Raw genomic sequence first — 6,418 nt, forward strand, 5'->3', positions numbered from 1 at the left:
TCATGTCACCCCCACAAAAAGACTCTTGTTTCTACCCCTGCCACAAAGGACGCACCTAGAAAACTAGTCGGTCCCCAACCAAGGCCACATGCTGCCCAACCTATGCCTCCATGCCAGATGCCACACCCCATTCCTTGGAAGAGATAACCCCCTGGGGGGTCAGGTGTGGCTGACACTTCTGTGCTCCCTGGGAATAGGATGCAGGCTTCTGGTATTGAGGGTTAGGTTGGGCGGCCTTCATGCTGTGTGTGGGGAGGCGTGACCAGCCGGTCAGATCACCTCTGAGCTCATGGACGGAGTTGTCCCCCACTCCGGATGGATGGACTCGGTGGTGGGTATGCCCACTATGGGGGGTGCCCTGAAGTGGGCATATCAAACAGGGAACATGTGAATGTGACTATATACCTGTCCTTTTGTCAGGATGGGTTTTGGGTTGCCCCGTCTCCCAGGACATCTCATGTCTCCACTAAGTGTGGACCCCATCCCCACCTCCCTGGCTCCCCTCTGGTGGTTGACACCTTGATTGCTGGTGCATTGGTGGCAGTTATCCCCTTGTTACACATCTTGATTTGGTCCACAGACAGTGCTCAACAAACCACCTAGTGGTGAAATATGGCCCCTTTAACTTATTTACGTTGGGCATACTTAATTGTGGTACTTGTTACCAATTGAAGCATTTAATTTAAGTTGGAGCTGCATTTTCTTTTTAGAGTGTATGTATGAATTTCATTTTAGTAGACTTATTAGAAATACATTTACTTAAAAAAGTCTGGAGATTTTTCAAGGAAGAAATGGCCAAGTCCCGTCTGAATAACTGTGCATATGCGCATGAACATCTTACCTGCTCTTCCACTCCTCAGGGGGATCATGTGACAAAAAAATTCCCAGATACAATCTGGTCTAGTTTCTATTGTTTAAGGCTTTCCTTTTCTTCTGATAAATTGGTACGTAGTTTGCTTCATGCAAGTCTGAGCCATTTCCGAAGTACAGGTAAAAGCCAGTAAATTAGAATATTTTGAAAAACTTGATTTATTTCAGTAATTGCATTCAAAAGGTGTAACTTGTACATTATATTTATTCATTGCACACAGACTGATGCATTCAAATGTTTATTTCATTTAATTTTGATGATTTGAAGTGGCAACAAATGAAAATCCAAAGTTCTGTGTGTCACAAAATTAGAATATTGTGTAAGGGTTAAATTTTGAAGACACCTGGTGCCACAAACTAATCAGCTGATTAACTCAAAACAACTGCAAATGGCTTTATATGGTCTCTCAGTCTAGTTCTGAAGCCTACACAAACATGGGGATCACTTCAGATTTGACAGCTGTCCAAAAGGCGACCATCGACACATTGCACAAGGAGGGAAAGACACAAAAGATTATTGCTGAAGAGGCTGGCTGTTCTGAGAGCTCTGTGTCCAAACACATTAATAGAGAGGCAAAGGGAAGGAAAAACTGTGGTCAGAAAAAGTGTAAAAGCGATAGGGATCACCGCACCCTAGTCAAGATTGTGAAAAAAAAAAACATTCAAAAATGTGGGGGAGATTTACAAGGAGTGGACAGCTGGTGGAGTCAGTGCTTCAAGATCCACCACCAAGAGACGCTTGAAAGACATGGGTTTCAACTGCCGCATACCTCGTGTCAAGCCACTGTTGACCAAGAAACAGCGCGAAAAGGGTCTCACCTGGGCTAAGGAAAAAAAGAGCTGGACTGCTGCTGAGTGGTCCAAAGTCATGTTTTCTGACGAAAGCAAATTTTGCATTTCCTTTGGAAATCGAGGTCCCAGAGTCTGGAGGAAGACAGGAGAGGCACAGGATCCACGTTGCCGGAAGTCTAGTGTAAAGTTTCCACCATCAGTGATGGTTTGGGGTGCCATGTCATCTGCTGGTGTCGGTCCACTCTGTTTCCTGAGATCCAGGGTCAACGAAGCCGTCTACCAGCAAGTTTTAGAGCACTTCATGCTTCCTGCTGCTGATCTGCTCTATGGAGATGGAGATTTCAGGTTCCAACAGGACTTGGCGCCTGCACACAGCGCAAAATCTACCCGTGCCTGGTTTACGGACCATGGTATTTCTGTTCTAAATTGGCCAGCCAACTCCCCTGACCTTAGCCCCATAGAAAATCTGTGGGGTGTTGTGAAAAGGAAGATGCAGAATGCCAGACCCAACAACGCAGAAGAGTTGAAGGCCACTATCAGAGCAACCTGGGCTCTCATAACACCTGAGCAGTGCCAGAAACTCATCGGCTCCATGCCACGCCGCTTTAATGCAGTAATTGAGACAAAAGGAGCTCCAACTAAGTTTTTTTTTTTTTCCCAGTGTCCTGACTAGCAATGTGGCAATAAAAATTGATATCTTAATGCCAAATAGAGCTCGACAGATTTTGCTTTCACAAGTGGAGCAAACAGCTTTCGCCATAATACTCCGCTTGATTTGTGCGTGTAAATAGCTTTATTGTGATTCCTGCAGGGAGAATTTCAAATTATATGGACACTTCAATGGGAAAGTAGGAGAGTAAAAGAAAAACAAGAAGAGAAAAAAAAGAGAAAGAAGAGGTGAAAGAAAGAAGAGATAAAAGGAAGAGAATGATAAAACGTCCTCTGTCTGCTCCATCACCTGGAAAGAGACACAAAAAGAACAGCACAACCAACAGACATAAAGCAACAGATACAATCGTGTAACACCTTGATACCATTGCTAAATCATATGTATTATTATTTAAGCTGACATGTGTAATGTGATACCTAAAAAAAGTAAAAGAAAGTAAATAAATTATAGCCTTTCTGTATATAAGTGAACATTTAATACCTGGGACCCAGCACCTGTGGGAGATTGTGAGAGTGCACTAGGTGAAAATTATCCAGAAGGAAATAGCTTGATAGTGATTGTGGAGAACCGAAGACCCACTTTCCCCGAGCACAGAGGCAGGGGTCAGGGGACCCATAACCCCGGACTCCCAAAGGGACCCCCAAAGCAGTGCGCCCGAGAGGGGCCTTCACAGGAAATCTGCAACCCCCCCCACCCCGAGGAAAGAGGAGAGACGACCCCGAGGAAATCCCCCAGCCACCGCAATGCTGACGCCCCCAAGAGCCGCGGGGACGAGCCCGTGGGCTCCGCCGGCAGCCGGCCACGCTGAAGTGGTCCTGGCCATGGGCCCTGGGGGCCAGAGGCCCCAGGGGCGCCCCGCCCCCGCGGCAGGGGCCCCGGCCGCCCCCTGGGGGGCCAGGCCCCGCGAAGCCACCGCCAGGAATGGGCAGGCGCCCACCCGGGAACCCGCCCCAAATCCGAGGACCGTCAACGCGCCAGAGGGTCAAGGTGCCCGCCAACGCAGCGGAGGAGGGCAGGACGTGGGGGGATGGGCTCCGCACCTAGCGGAGACTTGAGATGATCTTGGGAGAGGGAGCGGACCGAACCCAAACCTGGAAAAAAAAAAAACTCATTCACACCATCCCTCCCTTGTGCCCCACTCGCCACAAACAGACACAAAATAAATAAATAAATAAATAAAAATTAAAAAAAATGAAATAAAATAAAAAATAAATAATTAAAAAAAGGACGCTGTACACACATTCCCACATACCATTCACATCCAAAAATCCCAAGTGGGGGGGGTGTCACCACAATTCAACAATACGACTGCCTGTGCCCGACCCCCGGCCCCGCCCCCGGACCAGGCCCCCCAAAGAGGGGGGGCCGACACGACCCGTACGGGCCATCCGACCAGAGCCCCCCCTCACCCACTATATACCTAATAAACCCCCCTCCCACCCCGACCAAGGTCCAACCAAGTATTGAGTATTATACATGCTCATATTTTTCATTTTCATACTTTTCAGTTGGCCAACATTTCTAAAAAATCCCTTTTTTTGTATTAGCCTTAAGTAATATTCTAACTTTGTGACACACGGAATTTTGGATTTTCATTTGTTGCCACTTCAAATTATCAAAATTAAATGAAATAAACATTTGAATGCATCAGTCTGTGTGCAATGAATAAATATAATGTACAAGTTACACCTTTTGAATGCAATTACTGAAATAAATCAAGTTTTTCAAAATATTCTAATTTACTGGCTTTTACCTGTATACATTGAGAGCAGCAGAGCTACAATGAACGGCTAACACCGAAGCTAATAGGATCCAGTAACACTAGAAGTGAGCATGTGCGACCAGAAAGCAGGAACTAACGAGAAGAGTACACACACATTGGCATTGGTCACATTGAAAATATGACAGTCCACTGCTGACCTGAAATTACTGTGACTTAACTGGAATGTTTTGTCATTGTTTGCTTTTGTTCCCTTATGTAAAGAAATGAGGACAGACTGACCACCTAAACAGCTGGACATGTTTGTCATCAATTAGAGGGCAATCTATTCAAGGGTAACTGTAATGACATATGACCCAATGTCTTCTGCGTCATCAGACTGCAGTTTATAACCTGGGATATGTGTCCAGACAGCAGTGCAGGAAGAAATTTTTGACATAAAAATTAGCATGGTGACTAAGAAGTTTACAAAAGCTGTGGTGCTTTTACCATTGTCTTTAGTTGTGGTCGCTCAATCAATAACACTAAAACCTGGCAAGTGTGTTCTCATGTTAGTGTTTTGTTGTGAAGTTTTATTTTTTATATCTTTAGTAATCCAAACTATGTATTAAGCAAGTGCATTATTGATATCACATAATTTTTTTAAACCAGGTAACTGCCCTAGAGATTTTCAACCTTTTGCACAAGCAAAACCGTGTGTGCATGACGGAGACTGCAATGACGGGGAGAAATGTTGTGTGTATGAAGGAACAGCTGTCTGTGCCCATGCTATTATGAGTAAGAGTTGCTAAATGGCTGTCAGAAATTCAGTTGGTCAGGGCATGAAATATCTCCGATACTCACTGCGATACTTGTATTTTCTTTAAGCTCAGCCAGATTGCCCATCACCAAATGGGTCAGTTGGGACATGTGCTCTCCTTTGCGAGCGTGACAGTGACTGCGGATACAACGAAAAGTGCTGCTTCAATGGGTGTGGGTACCAGTGCATGTCAACTGCACCAGGTGAGATATGAACAAACACCCAAGATTTTCAAATTGACTCCTGCCTAACTGCTAATTTTTTTTATTTTCATTTGGTGTTTCAGTAAAGCCAGGAACCTGTGGCCCTCCATTATTCACCCCCTGGTGTTATAGGTTCTGTGATTACGACAGTCAATGCCCAAACTCAAAGAAGTGCTGTCCAACGACATGTGGCCGTGTGTGCAGAGATCCTCGCCCTGTTGTTTAGTGCAGATTTAATAAAAATAAAAAAATAAAAAAGTCAACTAATTGTTTCAGTGTCTGTGCTAGTTTCTACTATATGGCATTTTTTACTCAAACTATGTTGTTTCACCTCAAATATACAGCTGAAACCAGATATATACATGTGCTATATAAAAAAAGATAATTTCTCACTGTCTAACAACATTTGAGAGAGACTTCTGTTTTAGATCAGAAGTTTCTGGGCAGCTTTTGAAGACATGCAGTCCTTGTATGCCCAGAGCAAGAGCTGTGTCCACATTCTTGGCACAAAGTCTGACCTAGTCCCAGTGTTTGTTAGTCTTTCCAAGGGCTGCCCCTTGGTACCAATCCTGTTTGTGGCGTTGATGGACATGATCTCAAGGCCTAATGGTAGAGAGGAGGGTGTCTGGTTTGGGAACCTCAGGATGCCATCTTTGCTTTTTGTGAACAATATTGTTCTGTTGGCTTCTTTGAACCGTGATCTCCTGTGTGCACCAGAGTGTGAGTGAAACAGTGCTGATGGGATTCTGCTGAATCTGAGGCCATGGTCCTCGACAGGAAAAAAGTGGCTTGCCCCATCTGGATTGCTGGGGGTCAGTCTTTGCCTCAAGCGGAGGGGTTTAAGTATCTTGGCGTCTTGTTCACAAGTAATTGTAGGATGTAAAGAAAGATGGACAGACAGATTGGGGCTGCATCTGCAGTAATGCGGATGCTGCTTTGGTCTATTGTGGTAAAAAAAAAGAGCTGAGCCAAAAAGCAAAGCTCATGATTTACTGGTGCGTCTACGTTCCGACCATTATCCATTTTCAAGAGGTATGGTTAATAACCAAAAGATCCTGGATACAAGCAGCTAAATTGAGCTTCCTCTTGGGAGTACCCAGGCTCAGCCTTATGGTGAGTTCATCTTGTTTACTTGCAAAGTCTATGGTGGACAAGCATCTAGAAGCATAGAGAGCTCCAAGAGGTTCATCCCTCAGGTGCGACGCATTTTGAGATTGCAAGCATCTGAGCATCCTAAACAGCAGACACTAGAGTTGGAAAATCTGATCCTTTGCAGCTGGATGCAGAGTGCCAAACAATCAGAGAGACACAGGACAAAAAGATAATGAATAGCTAAGAAGTTGACAATGGAGAAGCATAAGCCT

This window comes from Fundulus heteroclitus, chromosome 1 (assembly GCF_011125445.2).
Source record: "Fundulus heteroclitus isolate FHET01 chromosome 1, MU-UCD_Fhet_4.1, whole genome shotgun sequence".
Lineage (NCBI taxonomy): Eukaryota > Metazoa > Chordata > Actinopteri > Cyprinodontiformes > Fundulidae > Fundulus > Fundulus heteroclitus.